This window comes from Helianthus annuus, chromosome 11 (assembly GCF_002127325.2).
Source record: "Helianthus annuus cultivar XRQ/B chromosome 11, HanXRQr2.0-SUNRISE, whole genome shotgun sequence".
Lineage (NCBI taxonomy): Eukaryota > Viridiplantae > Streptophyta > Magnoliopsida > Asterales > Asteraceae > Helianthus > Helianthus annuus.
In genome coordinates, this window is record NC_035443.2 from 29,347,542 (window position 1) to 29,366,429 (window position 18,888).

Consider the following 18,888-nt stretch of genomic DNA (forward strand, 5'->3'; position numbering starts at 1 on the left):
ACTCAAAATCAACAACTTGAATATGAAATTGATCTGTCAACTTTTGAATAAATAAATGGTAAGGATTAGTGTGTTGACATTCTTGAACTGAGAGAATACACGGAATGAAATACGAGTGAATCTGGTGTATCATTGTAGTTGCATTAGAAAATTTTTAAATGACAAGTCAAACAAAAGTATGTGTGGTTTTGTGTGAAACAGTTGACCACGATTAGCACAAGCTACAAATTTGTAATGACACCACAAGGTGTCGAAATTGACATATTTCAACAATGGCGGTGACCGAATAAGTTCACCGTGCTTGAATTCAAAGGAAAGTGTACCGAAACAACTCTGAAAATTTGATTTAAACAGCGTCATGGGGTTTTCAATCGAATATAGAACACCAAGGAACTAATGTTTCTGATTGAAGATGGAAAACAATAAACACTGCAAGGTATCCGATCGATAAGGAAAGAATCGTTAGGGGGTACACTGGAATATAAAATGAATTTATGTACCATTGTCGTAACACACAACTGTGTTACGACTACTTTAATCGTGATAAAACAAAACGGATTTAGAGTAAATCAGTAAATAAACAATTAAATCCGTGTATGAGGTGCATAACCAAATTAGCGCAAGCTTCAATTCCGTGAAAATATCACTTCAAGGTGTCGAAACCAACAAACGATTTAGTGGAGTCGTAGACCAATCAAGTCTACTACGGCTCGAAACAAAAGAACCCTTGCAAAAATATTTAAGTATGATGCTCCCAATACATCATATGACGTTTTAAATTGAATATGCGAAACGGATAAGTTCAAGCAATTGAATTTGGTTTCAGCGTAAACTGACAATAAACATATGTATCAACAAGGGAATCTCAGCATGGTTACGAAGATGTACCATGAATGTAACTTGAAAGTAAAGAAGTGACAAGAAAGTGTGTTGACTTGACAACAAAGGAGCCAACAATTACAATAATGTAGGTTATTCAAATCATAAACCAATAGTTAGTTTTAGCAAAATAATATTTGAACCTCAATGAAGCGTTTATTCGAACGAAACCACATGCGTAACAAATGGTGCATGCGTGACATATAAGTTTTCAAGTAATGAAACATGAGTATTTGCTAATAATGAAGAAATGGCCAAGTATCAAGACAATGGAGTGTTTGCTTTAATAAAGAAAATCGAGGTGATGCAACTACCATCAGGAGGAGTAGAGATGTAAAAAAAAAATTACTTGCTAGAAGCAAAAGTGGGAAATCTCAATAAAAGAAATTTGAGTACTCTATCTATTTGGTTAACTGAGATGGCACATTTGGCAAATTAATGATGTTTGCCCAAGTTAATAGGCGTAGTTCCTAAGTGATAACCCTTAACAAGTTTCGGCCTACGCTCCTGGTAGTTGATGCATGTACGAAAACTATCGTCCTCCTTCTTGACGAGCAAAACTGGAATTTTCCCAAAACGTGAGACTTGGTCTGTTAGCTTCCTTCTCTAGCAACTCCTGAAGCTGCGCTGACAATCCTTACATCTCTGGAAGTGTAAGTTGATAAGGTGTCTTAGCTACAGGCGTGGTGCCTGGAACCAAAGTGATGTGGAATTCGACTTGTCGCTGAGAGGGTAACTCCTGGCAAGTCTTTAGGGAAGACTTTGGGATATTCCCTTACCACAGGGACATCTTCGAGCTTTGGTTCGTCGGTTTCCTTGCACACGACATGGGCTATGAAGGCGACACATTCTTTACGCAAAAACTTCCGTGGCTTCAAATAGCCAGTAACTCGTAGTAGCATACCCTGCTTCTTTTTCCAGGAATAATGATCGTCTCTTCACTCGCCATCGGGATGTGGATAATCTTTTCATGGTGAACAATTTCTGCATGATTATTCGACAACCATTCCATCCCAGCAACAACGCCGAAGCTTCTCAACTCTACTGGCAGAAGACCTATCGAGAACTCACGCTCTCTAAGTTCTATCATGCAGTCTTTAATTACTTTATTGGCATCCCACTAGCTTCTCATTAGTCAGTTCTATTGGATACGGGACATCTAACTTACTGCTACTAAACCAAGTATATTCTTAAACTCTAGAGATACGAAGCTATGGTCGGCATTGGTCTCAAACAGCATAGGTACAAAAATTTTTTTTTGGTTGATAGAGAACGTACCAGCAACCACATCTGGATCCTGGCATGCTTCACGAGCTCCGATGTTGCTCGCCCTTCCCCGGTCCTGGTCATCCTTTAGGCATTCCTTCCTAAAGTGCCCCACGTCCCCGCATTTGAAGCATCCTAGAGTTCTGGCATCATCGTCTCCGTCTTGGTTGTCGGTATTATTTCCTTCTTGTTTGGGATACTTTGTTCGACAGGCGTACTTGTTGTGTCCTTCCCTTCCACACCTATCGCACCAAGGCTTCTGGCATCGACCTTCATGGTGGAACTTGCACTTATCACATCTCGGCTTAGTCCCCAAGTAAACTCTCTGGAAATGCCCTACGCTACCACAACCTTGACCCGGTTATTGATTATTACTGTTTCCGTCCTGGTAACTGTTGATGCTATTTTCTCCGCGATTTCTGCTGCCATCTTGACTTCATTCCTATGTCCGGTACCATACCAACATGTCTCCTTAGGGTGACCAACCATTCCATAAGTTCCACATTTTCCATACCTGCATCGCCCGTTATGATAACGTAAACAGTTGTTGCACTTAGATGGGATACCCATGTGCTTTTTCCCCTTTTTGGTCCTGATCTTGTTATTTGCTCGAGAGCCCTTCTTGAACTTTGCGAATTTCCTCTTGTTATCTCCCGATGGCTCCACATGAGTCTCCTTCTTCTTGTCAGGGGTTGCAAGTTTTTCCAGTCTAAGTGCTTCCTTAGCGAGCGCCAAACTCAAGATATTCGCATCAATAGTTGTCGGAGGCGTTGACGCTATGATCAAGCTTAGAATCTGAGGCGCCAATTCCCAGATGCATCGTTCTATTTTCTTAATCTCTGGTTCCACCAGGTGTGGAACAACTCACGCTAATTCATGAAGCCTCTGCACGTACTCCACCACTTTTGGACCTTCCACCTTTTGCTTCCAGAATTCAAATTCCAGCTTCTGGATCTCCATCTGAGAACAATACTCCCTACGCATCATTTCCTTCAGCTCACTCCATGTCAATGCATATGCTGTAGTCTCGCCCATTATTCGATCCCGAGGGTTCCACCATATCAGAGCCTCATCTTAAAGCAATCCAGAAACGTATGGGACTTATTGCTCTAGCGTACAACCGCTCATTCGTACAACAGCATCCACATTCTCAACCCATTTCACAAAATCTATGGCACCTCCAGTGCCGCCAAAGTTCAGGGGCTTGCAGTCTAAAAACTATTTGTAGGTACAACCTGTACCCAAGCAATCATCATCACAGCAAGTATTAGCAAAGCACACTGGGAATTTTCCAAACGTGTTGTAATGTATCTTGGATGACTTAAACATTACCGTTAGGTGGGTTATTCCTTGAGGTACTTTCGCTACGTTTGTAGCGAAGAACCTCGTGCCGAGCTATGACTCGTGAGGCGTGGGTTTGCCATTCTGCCTCGGTCAGTCGAATGATCTATTGATGAGACATCTTCTAGGAAGAAGTTCGGAATAGTTAGGTCTCATTTGTTCATGGAATGTATATAGTTGTCTAGGGTTCGTATGTACACACATATAACTAACCATCATATCAAACAATCAAGCCACGACACAGTCATTACATATGGACAAGTAAATGGGAGCATATTTAATGAGAACGTAACAAGCATGCATGTAGTATCATATCACAAACATGTATGTCAACAACGTGCTTAATGAGAACATGACGATCGAGCTTTCATTAATCATCGATCACCAAATGTTGTTACATGTTTTACAACGTGCATTATATCAAAAGGGAACACAGGGTCACGCTACCCTTGTCCAATAAGTCTACTAATCTACAAAGGTCATACAGTCAAAATGCGGTCTTCAAAAGGCTCTGCAAGCTAGGCGCAATAGTGACACTCTCGTTAAAAGTAAGCTACCTGCATAAAACAAAAAACCGGCTATGCTGATGGTGGAGGAGGAGGAGGCAGAGGAACAGGAAGCAAGTTGCGCACATGCGCGAGCTCCTCCTCAAGGTCATAAACGTGACGCAACAGATAGCTGATCTGCTGCTCCATAGTGAGGAATCGAACATCAAAATCTGGATGAGGCAAAAGAGGAGCAGGTGGAGTCGCAAAAAGTGACTGACATGAACAAGGTAGAGGACGTGGAGTCCTCTCATGCTCCATAACTCTACGACGCAGGATCTCCTGCTGAAGCTGCAACGAAAAAAGTAAATCATCCCTTGTGTAACCAGTGTAATGTGAAGGATGGTATGGATCAGAAATTGGCATAGTGTTTGGCGGAAACCATATGAGTGGCTTGCCTGATGGTGCAGAAGTAAAATGAGTAGTTGGTGTAAACTGTGGCATGTAAGGAAATGCGGCTGACACGTGAGGAACATGGCCGGGCTGCTGGCTGGACGGACCTTCCACTGGACGGGGTGGAGGGATATCCTGCAAGAATGTGATAGGCAGGTCAGTGCGGTGAACATCAGACACAATCGGGCGGAATAGGGCGACATTAGCAGGTGCATGTGTAGGTGCAGGTGGGGGAGTAACAGGCTCAACAATAGGGGGCATATCATCATCATCCTCTATCCACCCATTGCTGGTGAACGCGTAGCGGGGGTCTTATTGATTAGCAAAAGCAGCAGGGTCTGCGGGTATAGGGATCGGGTCTGGTATAAGTGGTGCAACAACAGGTATGCCAACAGGTACAGGGTCATGGTCAGGCAGAGGATCAGGAGCAGGTATAGGCTCAGGTGCTGGCATCGGCTCAGGAGCAAGTGCCTGCTCAGGATCAGCAGGTATCAGCTCAAGATCAACGGGTGCATCAAAAAGCTGATCGTCGGGAATAAAATCAAGCTCAAGTCCAGGCTCATCATCAAACTCAAAGTCATGTGGATGAGTAGGTGCGGGAGATAAAGCCGTATCAGTATCAGAATTGGTGGGGCAACACTGCAACCTCAATGCATGCAAAGTGGAGGATGATACAGACTCGAAGGAATCTGGAGCAGAATGATCAGAGGAAACCTCAACCATAGGAATCTCAACAAGTGGAACAGCAATGACATCCTCAGCTGGAACTCCATCACCCTGGGCATCCTCAGGGGGACCATTATAAAAAGAACGACATCATCATCCGGCAGGTCATCAAAAGGCAAATCCTCTAAAAGAAAAGCAGTAAGAGGCAAAGGGGCGAGGATCGGAACCACGACATGCTCACCATCGGGATGTCCGAGGATGAGATGGGCCTGGTCAAGAATAAGAACAAGAAAGGGATCCTCGTCGGGTAAACCATCAGCATGCGGTACATCGTCGCCAAAATCGGGTATAGCAAAAGGCTGGAAGTCATCGTCATCATCCGACATCATATCCGGGTCGCTCTTAGTGGCGGAGGTAAAAATCTCTGTGTCTGGGACAATCTCATCGTCCAAAACAATGGCTATGGGGTCGACAGTATCTGACAGTCCACTCTCAGATGAGGACATGGTGTCTGTAGCAAAATTATCACAACATGTGCACATATATCAACAAACATTATTAAGCACATAAGTAATAACAATGTAAGCATGTATTCATACTAGTCTTCCCAGACTATCCCACCCAGTCTCTCAGACCGAACTACTTAGTCTCTCAAACTAACTACCCAGTCTCTCAGACTGTCCTAACTAGTCTCTCAGACTGAACTATAAATGAATTCCTTGAAATGTGTTTCGTGTCTTTTGTTTGTAAAAATGTTTGTCTCCTGGATCTGGGCGTTTTGTGTATGCATTGAAAACATACTTGTGAAAACATTTTCGTGAGAGTCCTAATGATCGTAGTCTAGACTCGAGAAAGAATCCTAGTTGGCTACGATCGAAGCTCTGATACCAAGCTGTCACACCCAGACTTTTGCGGAAGCGTGATTATGGTGTGACTTTCTTAATACCATAGAAATCAATCATAACAACACGATATGATAAAATCAGTAGATGTTCATCCATAAATTTTAGTTTGGAAAATACCACAACATACTTATCTGAAACGTAGACTCCAAATTTAAATTACAAACCACAACATGTTAAAATGAGTTCACGAAGACTCGACAAAAGACCTTAAATAAAACCGAGTTAGAGACATGTATCTTATCCAGGATTAAGATACACATCCTAAACCCATTGACTCGGATGACATCTTTTTATTCATAATGCAGCTTGGAACATGCAAACACCCGCCAGATCCACTTAACTCCCTGAAATACATGAAGTTTGAAAACATCAACAAAAGTTGAGCGAGTTCATGTGTTGTATATGTATATGAATAACCTTTAAAGTATGTCTGTATGTATGTAAAATCCTGGTATGAAAGCAACAAGGAAAAACAGATCACCAATGGTTTGCAAGGCCAATGGTATATGTGAAGTGATGCAGGAAAACTCAAACCTAGCGGATTTGTCCCCGGGAATAAGACATAGTCACCACATGGGCCACCCTGGTACGCATGGGTGTGGGCTCGCTACACCCAAATAGATCTATCACTCATGTCCCTCGGTCTTACAATGAGGATTAATGGCCTTAAGTGTCATACCCACCACTCACATGATCAAGCAGTACCCTTCCTTAGCTAACCATACCACATAAAATGTTTGTAAACAGTTTGTAACATGTATTTCACCCCCGAAGTTATAAAACAGAAAAAAGTTAAAAGAAAATGGGGGGGGGTCATGAACTCACTGTCTTGCGTCTTCGGTACTCGTAACTCAAATCTCTTCAGCAAACACGACTACCTACAATGTACTATGGTCTATTAGACGAACGGGCCGTGCCTTGCCTTAGAATTAACATTTCTGGGTTACGTTTCTTTTATGCCTTCAATATTATTCCAAGTTATACTTGTTACTTTTTGGAATAATCGCTAAACAATATTTTGTAACAATACTTCTCAAGTGTTTATATTTATATTTCCTTCCCAAGGATGGGGGTATCTCATACATGTGTATTCGTATGCTTGTATTTGTTAAGTATTCTTATACTAAATTTTGCGTTAAGCTTTCCGGAATATTATTTCTAATAAAGTCCACTAATATATATATGTTTTCCAATATATATATATATATATATTTAAGAGTTATTGCTTAGGAAAATTATTTATAATTTTCCCCCTTTCGGCAAAAATATGTGTAGTTCCAAAATAATATATTTTCAAGTTTAACTTTAGAAAATATATATATAGACTTATTTTGTCAAAAATAATGTATTTCAAGAATATATATATTTTTCCCAAAAATTATATATCTTGTAAAAATTCCAAGAAAATATATTTTTTTTACTTCCCAAAAATAATAATTTTCTTTTTGTCAAAAATATGATGTAACTTGGTAATATTTACAAAAATCATATTTTCATTTCCTGTGTCCAAAATATTATTTACCAAAAATATGTTTATAAATGTATTTTCCGGAATACTTTGTAAGTTTCATTCTTGCGTTCGGTTTCATAATATTATGTGTGTAACTTGTGTATTTATTCCTTGTGATTTTTGGTAATATTTTGGATTGTAATTTCTTGGTATTTTGTTAAGTTGTATTACTTCAACCGTAAAATAATATAACTATTACACAAAGTATACAAATATTCACACACATCATGTTTTTAATGTAAATATATATTCTAAATATATATTTACCCATTTTTATCTATAAAAACATACCTCCAATACATGTATTTTTTTGTAACAAAAATTATGGCAAGGTTTATATGGAACTCATGGTTAAAAATGTACTTGTAAATACTTGTTTGAAAATATTTTTCTAAGTATTTATATTTTTAGAAAATCTTGCCATAGTTTCCCCTAAAAATGGAGGTGTCCATGCTATCAAAGCATATCATTTTCTTTTTTTAAAATCATCACAAACAATCAACAAATAACCCTAAGCAACTTACACTTACCAATTTGCCATAATCATGATTTATATAACAACATGAACTTGAACTTTCGTAAAAACTTATAGTAACTTGGTAGTGTGTTTAGTAGGGTTAGTTACCCTTTAAAATGTATTTACTTCCTTAAAAACTCCATTTTTAAAGAAGTTGGGTGATTACAACTTCTAAACACATTTTCTAAAAATGCTTCTTTATGTAATCTTTTTGTTACACAAGTGTTTCTACACTTGTTTAACCCTTAGAAATAGTGTTTGTTTATGTAAGAACAAAGTCTATGTAAATCTTGTTATTTAACTTACTTTCTTGAGAAAACTATTTTGGAATTTATCCACTTACAAGACTTGCATTTTGTTTAAATCATCATCACTTGTGATAACAAATTTTATTATTCATGTTCATGTATACAAAGTATGATCATCTTGGTCTTTCACAAGATCATCATCATAACTTACTAGATCATGTGTTTAATCACAATCTAGTAGGTTTCATATGATATCTAACATCATAAACACAAATAATCAATCATCAAGAAGCAAGAAGCAAAACAACACTAAACAATATGTATTCCTATGTTATTAAGCTTATGTTAAAGGTTTAAGTTCTTGTTCATTAATGTTCTTGTGATTAACATCTTACATCATCTTTTAACCAACTAAACAAAAAGTAACAAAGGATCATAAGGGCCTTACTACTAGCACAAGGCTAGGGATAAACTTTTGAAGATGAAGATGATAAATGTGATGGGTAATAGCAAATGAAAGAGGTCCTTGAAGTTCCAAAGCCACCAAGCTTCTTTAGACACCTTGTGTACACCTTATAATGGATGATGGAAACTTGACAATGGTGGTGGTGTGGGGGGTGGCTCACGGCCGTAAGGGAGGAGAAAGAGGGAGAGAGATGGAGGTGAAGTATGATGAAGATGAATGTGCTTATGGTCTTGTGGTTAACTTAAATAATTCTCCAACATCTTATTATCCATAGGTTAATGTGTTCTCTAAGTACAAAGCAAATCACTTAACAAATCAAATAAGATTGTGACCGTCCACCATGGGGGGGGGGGTATAGGTTTGGGTTGTAATGGTAAGTTAGAAGATTTAGTTAGATTCTGTAACATTCCCAAAATTCTTATTTATATAAAATATATAAAAACTTATGTTATTAAAAGGATGCATCATGGGTGAGTTGACCAAAGGAAATATGAGGTATTTTGGGCAAGCGTAGGAACCATTTAATAATTAAATTATAAAAGTACATTATATTTGAACCTACTCCATTTTTAATGAAACTTGGTTCAAAATGTAGATAACATTATTCTCATTCTAATGGCATATTCATTATTTTATAAAACGTCATATTTTAGAAGTTATACGCGCCAAATGAGTAAAGCAATTGAATTAATTATAATAATAAAATAATAGAATAATCTATGAATTATAAACTAAAACTACTTTTAAGCCTAGTGCAGATCTTACGAAAATTGAATTCATGAAAAGGAAAATGAAAACTAAAAAGCATGAGAATCAAAGTTTTAAAAGTCATGTATACGTGTAAGTTAAACAGGAACAATTGACATTAATGAAGTGATGTACGTGGCCTTGCTTGAAAGGCACTCTAATCTCAACATACACTATATATATGAACTAGATGTTGATCCGCCGCGGTGCGGCGGGGTATTTCTTGATAACATGTACAAAACGATGTAATAAAAAATCACAAGTAGCCATCAGCTAAAATTGCGAATCAAGATTGTTGTATAGCTCAGATTTTCAAATATAGTTCTACATGACATCCTTTACACAAAAATAACAGTACTCCATATTGCTCGCAAAAGCAAACAGGTCTGATTATGTTTTGTAGCTTAATCCTTTAGTGTTCCTTGTATTCCAGAAAGCATGAGTCGGGTTGGTTTTTTGGTACGAAAACTGTTCAAGCAAGCAAACGATCCTGCCGGTTTGGGTATCTTTAGCTTTAGTGCTGCAATAAACATAACAAAATTTCAGGCTGCAGTCACTTTTAGTTTCATTTAAAAAAAAAAAAAATCTTTTGCTAACATAGTCAGTCTCTCACTCTTATGCTTCTAAGAGAATAGTTTATATAAAAGAATAGGCTTTTCATATACAACAGTAAGTAAACAAACAGAAGCAGTTGCGTACTTTACAACACCAACTTTCCTTTAATTGTTATGTGTGTCTATCTCTATTTCAGAATGCAAATCAACCTAAAATTAATAATAAGCAACAACATATATGTGGGAAAAAGTTTGCAAGAAGCATTATTTCTACTCGGTATTCCAATCTGGTAGTGGAAAACCCCTACTTTTCTTTCATCGGTATTCTAGTGTCCATCAACTTAATTACGGATATTTCAGTTTGGGTCCGGTATTCTAGTCTAGCAGTGACAAAACCCTGCTTTTCTTTCATCGCTTAGTTTCAAGTCATAAAAAAATCTGGGAATAAGTTAATACATGAGACCTAGGGTGGACGGATTGACGCACAAGGAAGCACATGGGTAAAAAGATGGCGCAATATCTGCGGAAATACTGTCGCATGCGGTCAGTACCGCCGTTTTAGTAGAGGGCCGTATTATACTTTTTTTTTTTACATTCACAAACCACAAATGTAATTTGGTTTCTTTTTTTAACAGCAAATGGATTATAAAGACATGAAGAACTTCTTTTAAACAGAACTTTAAATTAATATTTAAAGGAATTGATCAGTCACTTTCATTAAAAACTTTTTAGGAACAGATACCTCTATGAACAACAATGGTAGTGACAAAAGAGAAATGGGTGAACATCAGCTTCTTCAAATCACATTACCTTATTAGAGCCCAAAGTTAAAAAAAATAGCGAATTCGTTAAAAATTTTCCCACGATTCTTCCTAATGAACAATCGAAGTTGTAAAGAGTAACCTAAATTGTGAAATCATACCTGCTGGAGTCCTAATCGCCTGACGAAAGGCTTCGATTTGTTGGTGGTTGGGTTTAGGGCGTCAATTTTGAGCAGAGCTGTGTTGATTGGTGTTGCTAGATGGGCTTCTTTGACACAAAAGCAAAAAAAATTGTCATTTGATAAAACAACTCTTCGTGAACAACCAATTAACAACTCTTTTGAACAACCAAATTTGAAATGAGTAACCTAAATTGTGAAAGTGTACCTGCTGGAGTCCTGTCGCCTTACAAAAGCCTTCGATTTGGTGGTGGTTATGTTGCCGGCGTCGTCGATTTTGGGTGGAGAGGTATTGGTCATTGTTGCTAGACGGCGTTGTTTCGCAAAAGGAGTTTGAGGGGGGATGTCGCCGGCAAGGTATGTTCCTTATACCAAGAAGATGGCAGAACCGTAATTAACATTCAGTTTTTGTCCAAAACTTATACTGTTCCTAGAGTTTTTACTGGTCTACCTTCAACATTCCTCCTAATTTGAGACTATTGTCACCCGTTCTAGCCAAACGACTATCCCGACGCCGTCTTCCACTGTCATCGCCGACAGCAGCCTGGTCTTTGTAGTAGGTGTCGCTACTACAAAGTAACCGATGTTGATTTTAGTATAGAGTAGTTGAATACGTACCGAACGTTGTGCATACGAATGGTTTTATTTTGCATACCATATCTACAATATCGTATATTAACCTGCTTCTCATCTTCTACGGATGTCTGTCAAGTCTCCAGCTGAAAGTGGACGTCTTTTCAATCTCCATGTGTGTTCACTGGTTTTGCAGCTGTACAAAAAGAATAAAGTGGTTTTATTGGTAAAAAAAAGAGCATGCACTGAAATTATTGGTAGACAGAGCAGACTAAAGTAAATTTTATTAAAAGATAATTGCAGTAATAATAAACATATTAAAACAGCAAAAACAATACGTATACGATAAATGATGTAATATTCATAAAATACAACGAAGAGAGAAAATTTTTCTTTGGGCGTTTTGCTTTCAGATTCTGTGATAGATCCTGTGGGCTTTCAATTCAATGGCTCAATAAGTCACAAACGCCATTCAAAGAAAAAAACTCACAAACAATAAAATTTTACTTTGTAATGTTTTAAGGTTTTTTTCTTTAACTAAAGCGTTTGATTTATACAATTCAATTGGATTATATGAAAGCTTCAGACTTGTATGTTATGTTTGGCTAAGGTTTTCCAAGCTAAGTGCACAAATCATATTTGACACCACTTTGTTTTTACTTGATATCTCTAAACTCGAGCTTTCTCCTTTAGAACCACCACCACGTCACAGTGTAGCCTTCTCAAAGATGGCAGTATAACAGCTGGCATATATCTCTAAACTCGAGCTTTCGCCTTAAGAACCACCACCAAGTCAAGGTGTAGCCTTCTCAAAGATGGTAGTATAACAGCTGCCATATATCAATTTTCATCATAGAACTTTTTTTTACACTTCTTAGGCAAAAAAATATCAACTTATTTGCATAAAAACAAAGGGATTTTTTTTTCTAAGTAATTTTTTACTCTTTTTATTGAGTGTTCTTTTCATTGTTATAAAAAAGCCCCAAAAATCAATTGACAATACCCACATTCTAATCCTCTGTCTCTGTTTACTGGGATTCAAAGAAACAAAGTAACCAAATTATGAATGTTACCATGATGCAACCAATCAAGCAACTCTTTACTCGATGGTTGTAAACAATAGTTACAGAAGAAACCCTATGCTGTATACTAATGCTCTAATAAAGGGAAGTTTACCTGATGTCGGAGATCGGCGGCGAAGGTGAGGGCGAACGGTGGTGTGTAGTGGTTCCGGTATGGCTGGAGAAGACGGGTGAGGCCGTGGTGGTCGGAACCAGCGACGGGGAAGTGGTGATGGAGGTGGAGGTTGGTTGGAAGCGGATGTGGGCGATGGAGTGGGTGGCGTTGGCGTTCAAGACGATGATGGAGGGAAGTGGTGGGAAGGTATCAATGTGGTGAAGAAGAAGTGAAGAATGTGATTTAGGTATTAGGGTTTAGAAGATGATAAAGCTGACGTCGTGACCGTTTAGTCACTGTTCCTCGGTGATGTTTGAAAATAATACATATATATGAATTAGCAGTTCACAATTCAAATTCCAAAATTCCTTTCTTTCGATTCCCTCTCTACTAATTGCCCCAATCTTCCAAAGTTATTCACCCCTGAATCCTACAAAGCCCTGCCCCATTTTAAGTATTGTAGCCCCTGATCACTGATACCCTGTCAAGTGACGTAGGGCCCCGTAACGTATGTCAAGTCTCTGCCTAAATCCGTTGGGGTTCTGTCTCGTGATGTAGGGATAAAGTAGAATTGGGTCGCTATACTTAATATGAATGCACTATATATTTTATTAAATAACCCAGGAGTGATACCCAAAATATAACATCCCTCCCGAATATTTTTCTGTCACCCTGCACTTCCTGAAATAGACCCCGTATGTGAAAACTAAACCCGAAATACAATATAGCATTGACAATAAATTAAAAACAAGAAATAGTAAGTTGAGGCGGGCCGCGTAGACCCACCCCAATCCTTACGCGGGCGGTATGAAGGTTGATACCTGATTCCTTTGATTTTATTAAGTTCAAGCGGGCCGCGTAAGCTACCCGTTAAGCTAACGCGGGCCGCGAGAGAATAAAAAGGTGGCGCAGCCCGGTGCGGCCACGTGGACCAACACCCAGCAGGCCTACTCAATGACTCAGCCCAGCTACGTTTGACCTAGAGTCAACGTGGGCCGCGTAAGCCCTGCCCATATGTTACGCGGGCCGCGACAAATCTAGAGTCAGCAACTATAAATAGATGGCCTCGGGTCTCAGTCGAAACTCGTTCACAATTCATTCTCAAATCAGAATTTCTGATAGTAGAGATAATACGCGGGTATTATACCCCCTAATTAGCGAAGCTCTGCCTCGTTGTAAGTATCATAACCCCTGGATACATATTAGATACTCTGCCCGATTGATCTAGGGTTCCGTAATGGCTGTCGTGGTTCTGCCCGACGTAGTCGTTGGAATGCCGTCTCGGGGAGGGTATTACTAATATTAAAATGGGTTATTATACTAACGCGTGTGCATTGTTTATTTCTTAGATTATAACCAGGGAATCACAAAGGAAAGCCCTATAATAGCAATGTGAGTTTATCCTCTTTTTGTTAACCTTTTTGTAATATTTTACAAAACCTTAAATGTTTTACAATGCGATTAATCGGTGATTGAGTCTTTGTAATTCTTCAATTACTGCCGGTATGTTGGGGTTTTGTATACAAAATTTACTACACTGTGAGTAGTAAGTCGGGTTGACAATACGTTACCATTGGACGAAGAGTTAGCCAATGTGTAATATGACCCACAAGTCATTGACAGTACTGAATAAGTAATTGTGTAGAAATAAACAATGTGATCGCTCTCAATACTGTGTTAATCGATAAAATGTTTCTTGATTAAACTGGGATTTACTCACCAGTATTTCTTGCTGATAAAATGTTTTAAACACGTGTTTCAGGTAACTTAGTGTGAAGCAAATAAAAGCCAGCTGGATAGCACTGAAGGCTTGGAAAAGTGGCTATAAAGTTACCTAAAATAAAATAGATGTTTTTATTAAATAAAATAGGATTTATTCCTATGAAAATGTGTGTACTGCAAACTTGGGTTTAACCCATGTGTTTAATATTATGAAAATATGGTGGTTTTACTCTGATAAAATATTTTCTAACTACGGTCTTGATGAAAAATTCCGCTGCCAAATTAGACAATACACGATACCACCGAAACTGGCTCACGGCCGCCCGCTCCCGGGATAAGGGGACGGGGGTTGTGACAGATCTAAAGGCCTTAATTAGGTGTTATGTGTATTATGTGTTATATAGTGTGTTAGGGTATTCGGGGATCATAACTAGCCTAGAAACATTAAAACAATGCTTCTAGTATAATTTTGGTGTTTCGGGTAGAGTCCGGTTGTTCGGTTAGATACCGATTCGTTAAAGTGTCAAACTATACCGTTTAGTGTTCTTTATGTACCCTTTTGTGACACTTTTAATTCCCGACACTTAGGAAAGTATTCAGGACCATTTAGTCATATTTTTGCATGTTACTAGCTTGTTAAAAAACTGATTTTTACTGATTTATGCTGAATTCAACACTTTATGTGGGTTTTAGGCACTTTTCGACACTTAAACTATCACTTAGGAATGCAGTTTTGTGGTCCTTACTTCCCTACACACTACACTAGTGTAATACTTGGTTTCTGGCTCATACTGTGTCTCAAAACAACGTCTGTCTATGTTCTGAACTCCGTCAGCATTTTCTCGGTTTGTCTGTTAACTGTGCTAACTGTGCTTTGTGCATCATTTATGTCTATAGGTTTGCATGCAGTCAATGATATGTCATTTGCAATATGTGATGCACATGTGTATGTAAAGCAATGATCAGAAAGCAGTTCAAGTCATTAATTGTAATTCAACACAATCATTAAACATTAATCAAGATTAATTAATTGTACGGATGCATGCAAATTTGGCAGTTGTCACAATACTTGCATATCGTTACACATGTTCCAACTTATACAATTGATTCTTTCTGTTTTTCATAACAATCTTACACATATCATTGTTTACCCTTTGATTTATACACTCAAAACTATATACTAGACTTATGTATGCTTAACCTCATGTAAATTTCAACATATACGCTCGATATTACATGCAAATCTGATAGGTGTTTGTCATCAATCATACTCACATTCATATATTCATACTACATGGTAGTCATACTTGAAATCCATACATGGGCACAATCCGAGTGGTATTGCCAACGTTAGATACACGTATACTTAAATACAATCATATACACTTGCTTAAATTTTCATATGCTATCATGCACGCATCCACACTTTTAATTCTAAAATTTACCCGTGACCTATACACTACTAGTACAGACTATGCGGATCATGAAATGACCAGGATAATCACGGGTGCACACAGGATTATAGTGGTAGGCGCATGAAAACCATAGTGGGTCCTACTATGTGTCGTAATACGAAACGTAACATGACACCGAATAGTGGAACGGTCGTAACATGTTAGAACATGGTGGATACGCTGTTGGTAATTCCTATATATAATTGTTCCTAACATATTACCAAACTTTCATAAAACGTGCCATGTGAAATTCGATGTTATTCAAACCTTATTAAATATGTTCTTCTAACAACAAATTATGATGTCTCACAATCCTTTCCTTGACTGTACCCAAACTCGCTTTGAAACACTTGATACTTTGTTCGTCTATAACGAAATCTCATTCCCAAAATCATTAGCCGTAACGACTACACTATCACTAGCATCCCTCAGCGCTTCATGTTCGCTTTCTATCTTATATCCATACCTTGTTTACCCCTCATATACATCTACTAAACCGTTCATTCACTCTCATGCCATGATTATTCCCAACTATTCCTTTAACTTTTCTTCCAAACCTTATTTATTGTAAATTGGCCTAAACATTCAATCCATTTTAGCAAACATCCTCACCAACTCAGTTAAGTCAAATTATATTGAAACTATTTTTTTTTATTACACACAAACTCCAACTAGTCGGCCAATTTACCATCAAAACCTTTTGAAAACCATAAATATTTACCATCCTATTTTCTCACCAATAACAATTTTTTTACGACTTGTGACTTTACTAATACGCCTTGGAACCGATAAAACTTTTCTTACAAACTACGGTCCGGGCCGCACATGACATCAAATTACATCCTTATTTATACTAAAACTTTTTCTCCTTGGGACGCATACTTTTTAAAACACTCCTTTCATCGAGTTGTCCAAACTCGGTCAAACTCGCATTGCCTATACGCACACATACACATTTTACTTATTTTTACAGTTACTTACGATTGATGTCTTAAATCACTTTAGTCAAACGAGCTACTTATACAAACCTATCTTTTATCCCTCAAAATTGCCTATGTATGCTCAATCAACCACAAACTACCTATTTAGCCAAAACTTTTGAAACCATGCATTTTTTTTAACACGCTGATACATAAACGCTGCTTCTACACTAAGTATCAAAATTTCTCATTTTAGCCAAAACATTTTAACCGATTATCACTCATATCGAACCACCAAAATACCATCTTATCCCAAGTCTTCCTCTTGAATAAATTTCAGGACGAAATTTCTTAAAGTGTGGGAGACTGTAACGCTCCGCATTTTTTGTACTTTCCATATTTAGAAAGTTGTATTTGCATTTTTATTTTTATAAACTTGTATTCTTACTTCATTTCAATCCTTGTAATCTCGAGACTTTGATCATAATGGAAATCGTATTTTTATATCAACCTTGTTTAATCATACATGCATAATATGTAATCAGTTGCGAAATACACGTTTTAATAACACCGAGACATACATCGAGATTATATTTTCTCGGAATCACATTCATACACGTATCATGCTTATAATATAACTGCATTCACCTTTATAGCATAAATAACCAACAATACAAGTGCAAGGACTAACCCTCTTATAAATACCAACCCTAACACTTTCTAAACACTTGCGCCACCTCCACATTACTTCCAAACTCTCTTAAATCTCCAAGATTTTCAACTTTGAGCAAAAAGTTCAAGAACCAAAATTGGTAACTTCGGTGTTCCAACAACTGGAGACTCTTCAACTCATTAAGTGGAAATATCTTCGCAAACCGTGAGTATACATGACCCTTTTTTCTTTTACACTTTTGGGTGCAATACGTTTATGCTATTAAACACACGCAATCACATACTTTATGCAAAGACAAACAATCTAATCATACATTATACGTGATACTTTATTGGTATTCTTGGAACATTCTTATGTGATTTACTTGTCATTAACTTCGTACGAGGCTCCCCTTAACATGTATAGCGCTATAGGAGTAATGTACCCCCCATATTCTTGAGGTCATGTTAAGTTAAACACAAAATGGTCTTATCGTTGCTACAATAAGATTACGCTAGCGGTAATCAGATGATTGACTTGTATAATTGCATGCCATGTTTACATTGATCGAGTTAACTATTTTTGTCATGTGCATTGTTCAAAATTTTATATATATATGCTAGTACTCAAAGTTGTATGTTCGCCAATACTTTTGTATTGAACTATACTTTAAAACGTATTGCAGGATTTTGATGATGATGATGATGACGCACACAATCTAGTAGGATGCCTAGAAACACACTTTAAACTTTAAATACTTGTATTTTAAACTTGTTGTAATTCTATTTAAAACAATGTACTAGATGTTAGCAATGAAATGAAATTTGTTTATTAAATACTTGTCACATTTAGTATTATTAAGTCTCGAGCATTCTCGTTCTTTTCACTCCGATGACGGTTGGGGTGTGACAGTTCAAGTATAATATATACCATTCTTTAACTTAAAAAATATAATTTTGTTAGGTCCTTATTTTTATGTACGTGGCGGTATAATTTCAAGTTAGTTAGTGTTTCGACATAATTTTCTTTTACAAATAAGTCAGGTCAAATTCTATAAAGCTACAATTTGAAGTTGGATGACCAGTGCCATGTTGCTGCATGGCAGCCGGTCATTGGTACCCTTTGTAATTTTTTTGCTTTTTTTTTGTGTTTTAGTAACTTTTTGTTTTTTTTTTCCAAACTTTACTCTTCAACATTTAGTATTGGCACTTTTAACCCTTCAACTTTTTTAAAAACTTTATAATTGTTTTTTACCTACTTATATTTATGTACGTGTTGATATAAATTTAAGTATATTACATTTATTTAAAAATGGGTAGACTCAGATATAATATGTTTTTTTTTTGCTTTTTTATACCTTTTCAGTTAATCTACTTTCTGCATAAATTTTGTTTTACAACAACTCGGGTCAAAT

At 37.4% G+C, this 18,888-nt stretch overlaps 1 long non-coding RNA gene across 2 annotated transcripts; it reads right to left on the bottom strand.

Annotated features, from left to right (window-relative positions):
* Window positions 1-9,764: 9,764 nt before the first annotated feature.
* On the bottom strand, window positions 9,765-12,998 carry LOC110891886. 2 transcript variants are annotated; one of them, XR_002565637.2, is made up of 5 exons: window positions 12,727-12,998; window positions 11,633-11,746; window positions 11,186-11,546; window positions 10,960-11,063; window positions 9,765-10,003 (listed from the first exon to the last, which is right to left on the bottom strand). It is a non-coding gene; the product is annotated as an uncharacterized LOC110891886 (long non-coding RNA). The 2 variants fall into 2 exon arrangements; XR_002565634.2 differs by having other exon boundaries at window positions 10,960-11,066.
* Window positions 12,999-18,888: the final 5,890 nt, after the last annotated feature.